Source organism: Petaurus breviceps, unplaced genomic scaffold (genome assembly GCF_028583685.1).
Source record: "Petaurus breviceps papuanus isolate PSGF00001 unplaced genomic scaffold, PetGlider_PUasm1.0 38, whole genome shotgun sequence".
Lineage (NCBI taxonomy): Eukaryota > Metazoa > Chordata > Mammalia > Diprotodontia > Petauridae > Petaurus > Petaurus breviceps.
This window is the reverse complement of record NW_027186304.1, coordinates 45,048,361-45,063,557: the sequence shown is the minus strand read 5'-3', so window position 1 is coordinate 45,063,557 and position 15,197 is coordinate 45,048,361. Positions and strand designations below refer to the sequence as shown.

At 37.5% G+C, this 15,197-nt stretch overlaps 1 long non-coding RNA gene and 1 pseudogene across 1 annotated transcript in view; both read left to right on the top strand.

The window, feature by feature from the left end:
• LOC138170074 (uncharacterized) overlaps positions 1-15,197 on the top strand; it is a 546,486-nt gene that overhangs the window by 39,193 nt on the left and 492,096 nt on the right. The window lies entirely within an intron of this gene.
• LOC138169879 (fructose-bisphosphate aldolase A pseudogene) lies at positions 9,883-11,672 on the top strand (annotated as a pseudogene).

Sequence of the window (15,197 nt, the reverse complement as noted above, 5' to 3'; positions counted from 1 at the left end):
AAACATCTACTAAGTTCTAGGCTTTGTGCTATATTCTGAATCCATAAAGACAGGAACAAGTACATCCTCCTACGCAAGGATTCTAGTAGGAGAATACAATACTTAAACAATATAACACCTATAACAATACTTACGATATTCTACAGTGAGCATACAATACCTATACTTAAGCAGCATAAAGTCTGTGAGAAGTAAAGTGTAATCAACCTGTCAAGTTAGGTCTGAACCTCAGACTTCAAATATAATTGGTGATCTGTATTATTATAACACTCCCATGAAACTTATGGAAGTGTTGAGGTTTAGAGTTTAGATTATGGGTGCTTGAGACCCCAAATGATCAACACACCAGATCCTGCCAAATGAATTCAACTCAAGTCTACTCTCAGCCAAAGTAAAGCAAAGTTAATTAAAGATTCACCTTAATGGGTAGACTCTTAAGGAGCCTAAATTCCTGTGACACTTCTGTGACAAGCAGACCAGAATAATCTGACACAGAGTGAGTCTGTGCTAGATAATTCTTTTTTCCTTCCAGGAGGAAAAGATACATCTCACATACAGAAAGATTGTGGGATGTATCTAGAGGTGTTTTGTAGGAGGAGTTTGGGGAGGATCTTGAGGAGTCCAATGAGGTCAGACTCCAGTAATGAGATTAAGGGTGGGAAAAGAGCTGAAGGCTACCTAGAGATGATAGACAATGGAAGGCTAGGCTAGTTTAAGGGTTACAGATTTGGATATAGATATTTTGATAGGATCAAGGGTGGGAAGTAGTTGGACAATGGAGGGCTAGGCTAATAAAGGTAAGAAATTTAGGCCTAACTATAATGAAAGGCTTATGGCCTCAGGCAAATGCCTCATCAAGTGGGAAAATTCAGTCAGAGTTCAAGGGATTTCCCAGATCCTGTACCCCATCATTAGGACAATGATCAGTGGTGTCCAGCATTGAGTAAAGATGGAATATGGTCTGCATCATGGGAAGCAGTAGAGCATAGATGTGTGGGAGTAATTGAGTATTAACTTAATGACTGATAAGGGGGAAAAAGAAAGGAAGAAATAGGAATGTGGTTTGACCAAGCCACAAGCAAGGCTTGACCAAGAATCAAGACTGAACTAATCTTATTCTACATTGAACATTTCAGGAAGCATTGAATATTGCAGAGTGCTTTAGAGCAGGGGTGGGGAGCCTTGAGCCTCAAGGCCACATTAGGTACTTGGGTGAGGGCTTTTGACTGAGTCCAAGTTTTGAGGAACAAATCCTTTTATGAAGGGGTTTTGTTCTGTGAAGTTTGAATTTAGGTCAAAGGCCACACTTGAAGACCTAGAAGAACCACATGTGGCCTTAAGGGTGTAGGTTCCACACCCCTGCTTTAGAAAGTACCAGGTATCATCTGAAACTTCTGAGGATAGGCTGTATAGCTAGAAATTCTAAATCTATGCTACAATTTTAGGGACAAATATGAATTATATGGGAGGGGGACAAGTACAAGTTTAATAGGGATATTTCAAGTAATTAAAGTGAGGCCCCTTTTGCAGCATCTCTTAACAATTTTGACTATAATTTTTTTTTCTTTCCTGAAATATCACCCATTCTAGTACCTCTTCTGTTTTAATGGGTAATTCTAAGATGGTGACCCCTACATAAGTTAAAAAAACAAAACATTAATATATAAATGAAGTATCTACAGGAGTAAATGCAACAGCACTACTTGTGCCTTCTTTCTGTGTGTAGACACAATGGTTCTTAAGGATGGAAAGGTCAGGTAGGGTTCTAGTGATGGGGTACCTGGGGTCTAGGTCAAACCAACTTGTAAAACCAGTCTGTGAAGTTGTAATTTGTCCTTTCCCACCCTTGAGCTCTGCCCCTTCTCCCTATCCCACACTCCACCTAGGCAACACCCTGTGACCCCTTTTGTTCTTACTTAATCTCTTGATTTCTTCCCAGGCCTGGCCCACACCCTCCTTTATCCTTGCTTTTGTCTCCTTCACCCTGGCCCAAATCTTATCTAAACTTTCTATTCACATTCTCCTCTTGGTCAGCTCTTACCTTTGTCTATGCACTGAGGCCCCTCCCTTCAGGTCAGCCCTGAAAATGGCAGCCCTACCCTTTAAAGGTAAAAGCATGTACCCCTCTCACTCACAGGTCCCCTAAAGGACTCTTGCCCACTGTATTGGCGTAATAATAAACTTTCTCAACTCTAACTCCAAGCAAGGCTGAGCTGAATTCTTTCCAGACGTCCTTGCAGGTTTCCTGGTCTTGGATGAGATCAGGGTTCCTGCTGAACCTATTGGGATCCCGTTCCCCATCATTTTGGCGAGCCAGTTTGGAGAGTCTGTGGTCTCAAGCTTTCTTGGAGTTCCCTGGTAAGCTCCTTTACCTCCTCCCTCTCGTCCTGTATATCAGGTCCTTCAAGCACCTAGGAAGCCTTGATTGGACGATTCCGGTCTGGGACCGGAATCCGGTCTATTTTTTAATAGACCCGGGACACATCCCACATGGATGGGGGATGCCCTGTCTAGGGACAAGTGTCTCTGCGTCTAAAAAAGTATATACACATATTTTTTTTAGGCAAGGCTTTTCACATGAGACGTCACAGAAAAGCAGATGACTACAAGTGATTCTGACTCGAAAGGATGTGTCGGTCTCCCTCCATACCCCGATGCCCTTGCAGGTTTCCTGGTCTTGCATGAGATCAGGGTTCCTGCTGAACCTATTGGGAACCCATCCCCAATCACTAGTATCTCAAGCTTTAAACTCCTCATTTAACACAAATGGAAAAAAAAAAACCCTCCATAAGACTCACTGCCTTGATAGGTTAAGTAGTAGAAAATCTACAATATAGTGACTAGGGAGCCTTGGTATAATGCAGGCTACATCCCTAGCTACATCATTGATTAAACTGCTTATATATCCTTTCTACAGAATTTATAGGAGGAAAAACTCTAGAGCCCTTTCTGACAAATCACTATGATGAGGTATGGGCTCTGGGAGCCCCCTGGAGCTCTCCTTGAGTCCTTGAGGTACAGGCTATGGGAACCTCCCTTGGACTCTTGATTAAATTGTCTCATTTGATGAGGCATTTGCATGAGGCAATAAGCCTTACATTGTGGCCCACTCCTCAAGCCTAGTTACTAAAAGCTAACTACTAGCCTAGCCCTCCATTGTTCCCACCCTTGAGCCTATCAAAATATCAATGTACTGTTCACCTCCAGCTACTTCCCACCCTTAATCACTCCTTGACCTCATTAACTCCTCCTGAAGACCCTCCCCAAACTCCTCCTCTAGACCACCCCTGTATTCTTTCCACAACCTTCTGTATGTAAGAGTCCATATCACACCATGTGGTGTGAGGGTACCATAGAATGCCACAGAATAGTGAGAGCACCATAGAATAGTGAGAGCGCCACAGAATAGTGAGAATGCCATAGAATGATCTAGCACAGACTTACTCTGTGTCTAATGCAAGTGAACTTTTAAAAAACTTTACTTTCTTTGGCTAAGAAGACTTGAGTTAAATTCATTCAGCAGGACCTGGTGTGTTGGTATTTTGGGGTCTCCAGAGCAACTCTAACCCTCTTTGTGGGTAACCTCTTCAAACAGAAGTTTAATCTTGGAAAGGATGACTGAATGGGATAGTTATATTTAGACTGGCCAAAGGTACACATTGTTGGGTAATTGATATACTAGGCTAAGTTCTAGACATGGGTTCAAATCCTGGCTTTGACATTTATTAATTACATGACCTTGGGAAAGTCATTGTTGTTAAAAGAAAAATTCTTAATTTTTAATAGGGATTTAGGTTCTAGAAAACAACTTGGAATTATTGATAAAAAAATCAATACTTATTCATTGCCTTGGTCTCAGAACTAATAGAACTGGCCATATACCACAAGAAAGTCAAAGACAGAAAGAAAGAAAAAAAGTTTAAAAATATTTTTTTCTCAAAATTTTATTTTAGACTCAAATTCCAGAACACAAATAAAAAATAGAAAAAAGAAACAAAACATATCATAAACTTAAATATTGGAACTTAAATATACAAAATATAAATGCATGTCCTGTGCATAGCAGAACATAAAAGAGGATTCAAAATATATAACAATAAATTTTCATTTCAAGAAATCCTAGATAGATGATAAATAATACTCATAGTGAAGAGAATTAGCCATCTTTGCTTCCTTATGAGTTTTTTCCTCTCTGCTGTGTACCTTTTTACTTTGCTATTTTTCCCTCCCCCCACAACCCCCAGAAGGCCATAATAAAATTTGGACATGATTCTCTATAGCTATAAATATATACATATTCTATCCCACACCCCAAAGTTTACAATAAAATTTAGATATGTTTCTCCATAGCTATAGATATATACATATACATATATGCATACATATACAGACATAAACATTCCCAAACCTATTCTACTCCTGATATTTGCTTTTTTGTTTATGTATATCTCTTGTTTCCTCTCCCTCCTGCCTTCTCTACTTTATTTTTACCCACTATCTTGCCCTCCTATGACTTGTCTACCCCCCTCCAAGGATCCCTCCCCTTTCCTCTTATTCACATAAATCTAAATATGCTTCTATACCTCTGTTTACCTATTCTCTCAAACTCCCCTCTAAAAATCCCTCCTTTGTCCTCTTTCTCCCTATGCCCCTACCATTTTATTTCTTCTGAATTTAGAAGACATCTATACTCTTTTAACTATATATGTATTGTTCCCTCTTATGCCCATTCCCAATGAAAACAGATTACCAGAACTTCCAGCCCTCCTCCCCCATCTAATTCTTATTTATCAATTTTTCCTGTTGTACCTCATTTGTATAAAATAATTACTCCTTTTAGCTGTTCCTAAAGGGTTTCACTTTTTAAATTCATATCTTGCCCAGGTTTTCCACAATTTTTCTTATGAACTACCCAATTATTAATAAGAAACTTAGACATACTTTTTATATTTTGCATATATAAAAACTAAGCAGTCTGTTTTTATGAATACCTTATAATCAGTCTTGGTTATGTACCTTATATTTATATGGTTCTTGTGTGCTGAATTGTCTATTAAGTTCAGTGTTTATTTTTTTTAACAGTCTTGAAAATCTGAGTTTAGCAAATGTCCATTTTTTTTTTCATTCAAGTTAACAGTTAATTTGTAGGGTATGATATTTTTGGTTATAGCCCCAGTTCTTCTGTTCTTCTATATGCTGTGTTCCAAGACCTGTGCTTTTTTAATGTTTCTGCTGCTAGATATTGTGTAATTCTAAATGTGACACCATCATATGTAAATTGTTTTAATCTTGATGCTTTTAATATTTTTTTTTCTTTGAGCTGGGTGTTTCACAATTTGACTGTAATATTCCTATGAGTGTTCCTCATAGAATCTCTTTTAGGTGGTGATCAATGGATTTTTTTTCTATTTCTACTTTCCCCTCCTTGTTCTTATGCTTCAGGACAATTTTCTTTAATTATTTCTTCTGTTATATCAAGATTATTTTTTATCATAACTTACAGTTAGGCCAATTATTTTTATATTTTGTCTTCTTGATCTATTCTCCAAATCTGTTGTTTTTCTTATAAGATGTTTTACTTTATCTTCTATTTTTTCATTATTCATATTTTGTTTAATCATTTCTTGATCTCTTGTAATTTCACTGGCTTCACTTTGCCCAATTCTAATTTTCAAAGTGTCATTTTCTTCCTTAATATTCTGGATCTCCTTTTCTAGTTGGTTAATTTTCCTTTCATAACCTTCTTGTTTTCTTGGATTATACTTATTTCCATTTTTAATTTTTCCTCCATCTCTGTCATTTGATTTTTAAAGTCTTTTTTAAGGTCTTCTATAAATTCTTTTTGGGCAGATGTCCATTTGACATTACTCTTTGGGGTTTTTTTTTACTTTAAGTTTATTCTCTGAAGATGAACTCTAGTTATTTTTATTCCCCTAATAATTCTATAGTTGAATTTTTCTCCTTTGTCTGTGCATTTTGTTTTGTGGTGATGGCTTAGTTACTTGTAGTCACCTCTAGCTCTGGGGGAATGGGAATGGTCCCTCTCACCTTAGAACTTCAGTTCTCCCCTGTAAGTGCCTTCTGTAAGTGCCCAAAGCAAGGACTTTCTGCCCTACTGCTGCTGCACTCACCTGGTATGTGCTGGTTTGTTCTCACCCCTGTCATTCTTCACAACACACCTGGGTCTGGCATTCATGGTCAGTGGAGTTTCCCTAGATCTTCCTGGGCTCAAATGCCCAAATGTCCTTACTATCCCAGGTGTAAAACTTCTGGTGGCTGGGGCCAAGGCAGCCTCTCAAACCAACTATCCCCAGGGCTTGCCATTTGTTGTTTGAGGCTTGCTGCTTACTGTTAAAATGGAACCTAGCCTGGAGGAGTTTACTCTTCACAGGGACCAAATGTTTTCCTGGGATTTTTCTTCTCATATTCTCAAATTGTCCCAGGAGGACCGTGGTTATACCCCGTTTCTGTTGTTGGCCCTAAGGTGCTATTTTAGCTCATTTGTGGGGGAAAATCTTGAGAGCTTGGAATTTTTTTTTTTTTACCTACTCTGCCATCTTACCAGAATCATCTCTTAAAAATATATCAATAGCAATAATTTCTGTGGTGCCAAAACACTACAAACAAAATTAATGTCAGTTATTGAAAGGATCAACAAATAGTCGCACATAAATGTAATAGAATGTTTTCATGATTTAAGAAATGGTAAGAAGCAGTGTAGTGTAACAGCTACAAAACTGTGCTCTGGATTATGAAAACCTTTCTTGTAGTCTTAGCTACATACTGGCTGTGTCATCCTGGTCAAGTCCCTTAAACTCTAAGTGCCATGGGCTGACTCTATCAGACCATAAGTTTCAGAAAATTTGCCAATGTTTTTGGTTCTGTGAGTGTTCTCCAAAGGACCTTCTTAAACCAACAATGTTATAAATCAAGATGGTCAATATCCATCAAAAAATGGCATGTGAAAATGACTGAAAAAAGTGTCAAGACCTGTACATTAAAATCGAATGCAGTTCAAAGAAAGAAGAGAACAATATACACAACAACAACAAAAATGTAGACAAAAGCTATCGAACTACTACAGTCCACTGTGGAAGGCTAATTATAATAAGCAATGTTTGTTCTAAAGTATTGATGACAAAATCAAATTCCTTCCCTTTAATAGGGAAGTACAGTTATGGGGGAGTACAATTGTGTTATGTTATATACAAACCATCAGACACAGTCCTACCTGTGTCTGTTGGCATTTGCTTAAATATTTCTTTTTAAAAAGGAGAAGTTTGGGTCAGGGATGGAAAAAAAAGGAAATGTTTTTGGTATAAAAGTCAGGGGCATCATATTTTCCTTTCTTTGATTTGTTGGTGAATAAAAGGTTTTTGTAAGATAGCCAACACTGGCATTAAATGATTCTATGAATATTCTGTTTCACAATCCTATGAGAAATAATGAAATAATTCATGCAAAGCTCTTACTATCTCTCACTTTCCCTCTTTGGCAACTATTTCTAGAATTTCTGAATATTTAATTCATTAGGAAATATCCTAAATTTTCAGTAATAATTCATATCATCTACTACTTAGTAAACTTGCATTGTATGTGTGTTTCTATGCATGTCTGTTTCCCTGATATTTTGGAGTCAGGAGACACAAGTTGCAAGACATAGATACTACACATTAACCCTTTGCTGAGCAAAATACGTTTTAACATCTTTATGCATTAAAAAAAGGAGTATCAAGAGAGCTGTGTTTTAATTTGCTTCTATGTGACCTTGGATTCATTGCTAAAGATCTGTACCTGTGTCTTATCTGCAAAATGACAGGGTTGAGTAAGATGGTCTGTAAGGCTCTTATACATAGTTCTAAAATTCTCGGCTCCATGTAACTTTGTTATGCAAATATTAATGGGGAGAATATAATTCATAATGCACCTCTGTCTTTCTATCACTTTCCATAGTCTATTGAAATGAATGACTTGCTTCTTTTTGGGATGTGATTTCCCTACAAAAATTTCTAATAAGTTAAAGGATATTAGCAGTATCATTCAAATTGTCACTAGCTCTGGAAAACGGTTTATCAGAGTCAGAATGTAAAAGATAAACATGGATATTTTTTTTCCTTGCCATTTCTAAAAATGTCTGTATTTTCCATGAAACTTTCTCTTCTTATTACCATCTCTTCTTCTATGTCATGGATAATGTCACTAAGCATGTGCAATGCCATTTCAACTACTGGTAATTTTCCCCATGCTTTCTTTGACAGTGCTGAACTTCTCCATTATCTCAAGGAGCTGACAACAGGACCTGTTACAGAAGCAGCAGGGAGACTGTGTTTTTGAGTCACTATCATGCAGGTCCATTATTTGTCCAGTGACAGTGTCTTGTGATGAACGCCTCTAAAATGACATTTGAGATGACAGGGAGCAAAAATTCTCAAACAAGAGACCATAGTTCCTAGGGTCTCTTGAGTTATACTGTTATCAGTCAAACTAGATATTTGCAAAGAAGTTGTAACGTATATAGGACCCAAATCAATTTATTCTAGCAGGCCATGGAACTAGCCTGTAACAAAATCAATAAAGAATTTCTGTCTCTCTGATAAATGCATCAATCAAAATTTTATTTGCCTTTTTTTCCCCTTGCAAATGTTACTTTTAAATGTAACAAAGAAAAGTAAATATCTTTGGTTTCCCTTTAAACAACAATCAAAATTTTTTCCAAAACATTTTTTTTAAGTAGAAGAGTGAAATATACATCAGGTCACATAAATTCATATACATAAAATGCTTTGATTTAAAGTAATAATTACATATGGCCAATGTTAAATGTCTTCCAGATTCATATCAAATAAGTTTCAGTGGGTGGAGGTGGAAGGAACATCTGACAATAGTGTCAGCAGAGTCAAAAAGTATTCATTGGGTGCCTTTAATGAGTGGAATCCTCTATTAGGTGCTATAAGAGACACAGATACTTATAATTCAGACACATGTGGCCAAGATCTCACAGTCTAATAAATGGCATGCCATGTAAAAATATCACTGTAATACAATGCTTCATGTCAGGATGCAAAAAGAAAAGTATGAAGTTAATTCAGAGGAAAGAAAATTGATTTCACTTTAAACCTATATTTTATCAATCATTACCAGTGGTAGGGGAAACAAAGATGAAATAAGGAAGAATACTTGATCTCAAGGAATTTGCAGCCTAATAATGATACATGAACACAGGTAGCTATAGTATGCAAAAAACATAATATGATAAGTTCAAAGAAATTCAAAGTTGGCAAAGTGATCAAAGATGTGCCATAATATCTGGGAATAAAAGTATTTCAATTGGCAGGGATGGGGATGTGGTGAATAATTTCATTTTAGGCATGAATGGGGACATAAAAAACAAAGGCAGAGAGGGAGAGGGCAATTGCTATTCACGGGATATGCAAAGTTATTCAGTTTGCCTAAGATGAAGAGTATATGAAGGTTATAAGACTCAAAACATGCATAGGTTGGAGTAGAACTGAAGAGGTATTTTGGTGCTAGATTTAGTTCTACTCAAAAGGCAAAGAAGAAATCAACATTTCTTGAACAGAAAGCAGAAACAAGATGACAGAGTGCAGAGATCCTTCTAAATGAACTCTCTCAATATTCCCTTCCAAATAACTTTAAGTTTTTAATTTTGAAACTCAAATAAAATTCTATCCAGGCCAGAAAAATTAGGAGAGAGGTAGGAGCCATCTATGCCACTGGGGTGGTGGCTGGCCTAGAGTGAAACCAGCAGTAAAAGCAGCTATTGACCTTGAGTGGGCTGACAGCAGAGGCAGCACTTCCAAGAGCTCTCACCACTAAAAGACAGGGAACTGGGCAACTTGTTAGACACTAAAGGAGACCCATATGTTATCACTGGGCACAGGAGACAGAAACTCCATTGCCCATTACCCAGTTCTGGCTCGTAGTTGCAGGGTGAAGAAGAACACTAGCACAGTTGCAAGGGAACAGCATCTTTACATGGGTAAGAAACCAAGTGAGGAGAACAGTGACTACAAATCTCCCCAGATCGCATGGTCTTGGGAGCATAAAAAATGTACAAAACCCATTGTAAACTGTGAAAACAATAGAACAGAAAAGTTTAAACCATGAGACAAGGACATGAATCCTCCAGGTGAGCAGAACTTAACTCAAACATAAAATAGAAAGTCAAGAAATAAGCTGGGAAAATGAGCAAACAACAAAAACAAAAGAACTTCACTATTGAAAGTTACTATGGTGACCGAGTAATTCAAGATCCAAAATTAGAAGACAATGACATGTAAATAGTAATAAACAAAGCCTCAAAAATGAAAATTTTATACAATTTCAACCAAAATTCCAAAAGAGCTAAAGAAAAATTTTAAGAAGAGAAAAATATATATATATATATATTTTAATTAAATGAATAGGAAAGGGGAAAATGGGAGAAGAAATGAGAGTAATGTAAGAATATTATGAAGAAATAATAGATTAGCAAAAGAGGAGCAAAATCTCAAAAGAAAAAAAAGTAAAATAAGTGAAATGATAAAAGATACAAAATTTCACTGACAAAAATACTCTTTAAAAAGAACAGAATTACAAAAATGAAAAAGGAAGTTCACAAAGTAAATGAAGGATATAATTACTTAAAAATTAGAACTGGACAAGTGGAAACTAGTATCTCCATGAGACATCAAGAAACAATAAAACATCCCTCCTGAGTTCAATAGACAATTTTCAGATTTGGAAAGCACAAATGTTTAGTTCTCCACCATAACAGTCTGCCTTTTGCCAGAAACTACCAGCACAAACAAGGAAAACATGCCTTGCCTATAGCTAGCATTGACACCAAAGCAAAAGAAAGAAATGTCTAACATAGCTCATGGAATTGTTGCTCCAGGAAAGAGAATCTTGGCATTAGATGAGTCTACCCAAATCATTGCAAAGTGTTTGAATTTCATTGGAACTGGGAACACAGAGGAAAACTGTTGCCTCTATAGGCATTTGCTTCTGAAAGCAGATGATCCAGTGAACTCCTATATTGGGAGTGTTATCCTTTTCCATGAGGCACTCTACCAGAAAGCAGATGATGGTTGACCCTTCCCCAAAGTAATAAAGCAAAGGGTGGCATTGTGGGCATCAAGGCAGAAAAAAAATTGTAGCGCCCCTGGCACGGACCAATGGTGAAACTGCCACCCAAGGTCTGCATGGGCTTAGTAAGCACTGCATCCAGTATAAGAAGGATGGAGCTGACTTTGCCAACTGGCATTGTGTACTAAAGTTTGGGGATAATACACCTTCCTCACTTGCCATCATGGAGAATGCCAATGTGCTGGCCGATATGCCAGCATTTGCCAGCAAAATGGCATTGTCCCCATTGTGGAGGCAGAGATCCTTCCTGAAGGAAATACAATTTGAAGACTTGTCAGTGTGTCACTGAAAAGGTCCTGGCTGCTGTCTACAAAGCTCTGAGGGATCACCATGTCTATCTGGAAGGGAACTTGCTGACACCTAATATGGTCACCCATGGCCATGCCTGTACCTAGAATGATTCACATGAGGAGATTGTGATAGCAACTGTAACTGCCCTTCACTGGACTGTATCTCCTGCAGTCATTGGTGTCACCTTCCTATCTGGGCGTCAGAGTGAAGAGGTTAAGGATAGGGGTGCTTGAGACCCCAAAATACCAACCTGATGAATGAATTCCACTCAAATCTTCTCTCAACCAAAGAAAAGCAAAGTTTATTAAAAGTTCACTTGTAATGGACACAGAATAAGTCTGTGCTAGAAAATTCTATGGGGATCTCACACATGGTGTGATATGGGTTCTTATATACAGAAGGTTGTGGGAGGAATCCAGGGGTTGTCTAGAGGAGGAGTTTGGGGAGGGTCTTCAGGAGAAATCACATAAAGTCAGTGATTAAGGGTGGGAAGTTGCTGGAGGCTACCTGGAGGCTATAGACAATGGTGGGCTAGGCCAGTTCAAGGGTAGATCCATAGGGTGCGAAGTCTAGTAAGTCTAATAAGGAGGGTGGGAAGTCTAGTAACAGACTTGCCTCATGCAAATGCCTCATCACATGAGATGATTTAATGAGAGTTCAAGGACCTGTAACTCCAGGACTCAAGGAGAGCTTGAGGGGGCTCCCAGAGCCCATACCTCAACAGTTTGAGAAGAGATAATGTAAGAATTATTAGTTTACCTGAAAACCATTATCAATGAAAGAGCCTAAACATCATATTCCATGAGATTATCAAGGTTAACTGCCCAAATATAGTAGAACCACGGGCCAGAATAGAATTTTTTTTTAAATCTACTCTTAATCTCTTGAAAGAGATCACAAATAAAAACTCTCCAGAATATCAACCAAAATTCCAGATCTCACAGGTCAAGACAAAAACATTGAAAGCAACCAGAGATAAACTATTCAAATGCCATTTAGGCAAAGTCATAATCACACAAGATTTAACATCTACCACATCAAAAAAGCAGAAGACTTGGAACATGTGATGGTAATGGAATTTGGAGATCTGCCTGTATTGGCTTGGTTTTCAGGTTGAGTGGTGAAACCCAGAGCTTGTGAATCCTACTTGTGGGATGAACCTGTAGACATAAAGAGAGAGGGCTGAACTGGATGGAGGTGATGCCCTGGATTTAGAGAGAGGCACAAGCAGAGGAGGCCAGAAGAACTTTGGGAGAACATCATGGAGGCAGAGAGAGAGAGGATTGCTGAGGACCAGTGGGAGCTGCCAAGGACTTTTGACAACTGCCACCCAGAACTGCTGAGGACTGAGGAGTCATGGCTGTGATGCCAATATTTTGTCTGTCTGTTTTGATGTTGTTGTGCGAGATTTGTCTGTTGGTGAGGACAGTGCTGTTGTTGCAGAGGTACTAGGTGTTGATTCAGAAGCCCTAAAGAATGATTTTCTTGTTTATGTGTACAGAAATCCTGGAAGAGGGTCTTGCTGATGTTTTCAGGGGTTCTGGGACTATCCTGCAGGCAGAGAGAGAATTAGTGAGGAAACTGGCAATGTATATTGTGACTTTGTTAAGCTTTGTCTCCCCAGGAACAGAAATTGCTGAGAACTTGCTTAGGGTCAAGATGAAGAAAAGACCTCTCCTTGGATATTTAATGCTGTGATGATAATCTTGTTGTGGCTTGGGGTAGATGGCCTTTGTGATCTTCACTGCACCTTTGAGAAAGTGCTTGGTGGTAATGGATGGTATTGTAATTCAGTTGTGACCCAGGGGTGGAAAACTTTTAACTTTTTGCACTTTATGACTGACCAAATGAAAGTACTTTGTTTATGATTGGAAACTAATCTCCAGTTGAATGAGAGAAGATTTTGTGATTGACTAAAGGAATGTACTGTCCAGGGTGGAGTAGTACTTGGAAATTATTGAATTACACTTGGTGTATGTTGTACTTTGATCTTCTCTTTTCTGTGAATGTTTTGCCTTCATTTGTCACTGAATAAAATGGGCAGTTACTATGCTCGTACTCTGAACCTTGGAAGTTGCCTTTACTTGGCATTATACAACATGATATTCCAGAAGGCAAATGAGGTAGCATTACAAGCAAGAATAAATTACCCAGAAAAAAAAAAAAAACTGAGCATAATCCTTCAGGAGGTGGGAGATAGAAATGAATATTTAATGAAATAGAGGACTTTTAAACATTCCCCATGGAAAGACCAGAAATGAATAGAAAATATGATATTCAGACACAAGACTCAAGAGAAAGACAAGAAGGTAAACATGTCAGATAAATCTTGGACTTAATAACATTAAACTGTTTACATTTCTTTATGTAAAAATAATAAATATAACACATAAAACTTTTTTATTTTTAATATGATAGATATCTGAGAAATTGAAAGGAAGTAGAAGGGAGGATACTTTTTTCTCAGCTCTTTATGACGCATTCACAAATAAATGACCACGAATTGAGACATAAAAAACTTAACAACAAAATGCAGAAAAAGAGTTATATAAAATGCAAACTTTGCAGACAATAGTGCAATAAATTATTTTCAACAAAGGGCCATGGAAGCATATATTAAAAATTAATTAAAAACTAAATAATCTAATCCTAAAGAATGAGTGAGTAAAAGAGCAAATCATAGGAATAATAATTTTATTTAAAAAATGATAACAATGAGATAACATATTCACATTTGTGGAATGGAGCTGAAGTAGTAGTTAAAGTGATGTTTATATTTCTAAATGCTTACATTAATAAGAGAGAAAAAGCAGATCAATGAATTGGACAGGTAAATAAAACAAACTAGAAAAAGGACAAATAAAAATGCCCAGTTAAACAAAAAAAATTGAAATCATGAAAATCAAAGGAGAAATGAATAAAATTGAAAGTAAAAAAAAAACATTGAACAAGTAAATAAAACTAGAAACTGGTTTAGGAAAAAAAACAATGAAATAGATAATTTGACTAAAGAAAGCAAGAGAATCAAATTATCAGTATAAAAGTGAAAAGAGGGAATGAGCTAACAGTGAAAATTAAAGTAATTTGGAAATATTTTGCCTAATTATATGCCAAAAAAACTTGCATGTTAATTAAAATTGATGAATATTTATAAAATCATAACTAGCTCCAATTAATTGAAGATGAAAAAGGAAGTAGAAGGGAGATTCTAAATTTAAATGACCCAATCTTAGAAAATGAAATTGAGGGGGACATAGCCAAGGTGGCAGCTTAGAAGTAGGAAAACTCTGTGAGCTACCGCCATAAGCAGCTCAAATAACTACAAAATATGACTCTAAACAAATTTTCGAGCTACAAAACCCACAAAGTGACAGAGAGGAACAAATATCCTGCTGAAGGCAGCTCAGCAGGAAGACAAGAAGGGACCATCTCAGCACTCTGGAAGCCAAGACTAGCTCTACATCAGCCCACGGTTTTAGCCCCAGGGTGGCCCCAACCAGCGGGTTCAGTGGACTTTTGGAAGAGTGGATCACCAGCAGCTGTGGTGGTTTCCAGAACTATAGACCCATAAATACCAAAGAAAAAGTAAAGGGTCAGTGTAGAAATCTGTTGGAACTGGGGGTAAGGAGGCACAGTCTGGCCTCTCCCCACAGTGAGAAGTGGTGGAACTGCAGCAGGTATACAGCCACCTCTGCATGGCTTCTTCAGAGCTCTTGGCTTGCAGATTGTAGGGGGAACAAGTGACCATTCAGAGGGTA